The sequence below is a fragment of the Daktulosphaira vitifoliae genome, unplaced genomic scaffold (assembly GCF_025091365.1).
Source record: "Daktulosphaira vitifoliae isolate Bord-2020 unplaced genomic scaffold, ASM2509136v1 Scaffold_129, whole genome shotgun sequence".
Lineage (NCBI taxonomy): Eukaryota > Metazoa > Arthropoda > Insecta > Hemiptera > Phylloxeridae > Daktulosphaira > Daktulosphaira vitifoliae.
Window position 1 is genome coordinate 31,053 of NW_026099698.1, and position 1,043 is coordinate 32,095.

General features: G+C 27.2%; 1 long non-coding RNA gene across 1 annotated transcript; it reads left to right on the forward strand.

Annotated features, from left to right (window-relative positions):
* Positions 1 to 64: 64 nt before the first annotated feature.
* Positions 65 to 971, forward strand: LOC126909122 (uncharacterized). Its single transcript, XR_007704934.1, has 4 exons — positions 65 to 197; positions 336 to 468; positions 543 to 746; positions 836 to 971. It is a non-coding gene; the product is annotated as an uncharacterized LOC126909122 (long non-coding RNA).
* The last annotated feature ends 72 nt before the right edge of the window (positions 972 to 1,043 follow it).

Consider the following 1,043-nt stretch of genomic DNA (forward strand, 5'->3'; position numbering starts at 1 on the left):
AATTATATTCCAATTATTCATTTAAATTTGACATTGGTTACGCCTAGAAATTGATACAGCGGGGAGATATTGGAACACTTATTAGGAATCAAAAATCTGGAAAATATGGAGAGAAACTATCAGTTCCAGCCAAAAAAAGTTATATACCAATTGTAAATGACAAAGCACCAAAAATACCAGCATATTTATTAGGAAAAGTAAATTTTATTCTGCATTGTTTTATATTCAAAAAGTATATAAGTAGCCTAAACATATTTTTTGACTTAACGTAGATTTTTTAAATAAATTAACTAAAATTTATCCTATAATTTAATATGTTCTTATGATTCATTAAGAGTTTTCATAAGAATCACTTGCATCGCAACAAATGCGATGAAAAAAAGCAACCCATAGAAGTATCTTCCAATGATAATGGTGGCTCTAATATAGAAAGTAAATTATCCGAAGAACATGATGAAGTCATTAAAAGTACATAAAAAATTTAAACTACATTTCGATTATTGCAACAATCATTTTACACTTTAAACTCTTAATACTTAAAGAATTAGAAGCTAATAATGAACCTTCAAATGACGTTACAATACCTGAAGTGTCTACTGATAAAGTAAAAGAAACACTAGAAGAAAAAATAATTCATTTAGAACCCGCAAAATGTGGAGCAAAAGAGCAATTACAAGAGTTATCCTCTTCTGAAAGTTCAAATTTAAAAAGAAAGTTATCCGATAAAGATGAAAAAATCATAAAAAGTACACAATAATTTTTTTTATAAATATTAGCTTGCATTTTATGTTTATTGAAATTATTTTCTTATATTTTAAAACATAAATGCTTTTAGAGGCAAAAATTAGTTCTGAATTTTTACATGCGACAACGTCAAATGATGTTACATTACCAAAAGTGTCTACTGATAAAGTAAAAGAAACTCCAGAAGACAAAATAAGTCATTTAGAACCCACAAAATGTGGAGCAAAAGAGCAACTACAAGAGTTATCCTCTTCTGAAAGCCCCAATTTAAAAAGAAAATCATCCGAAAAAGATGAGAA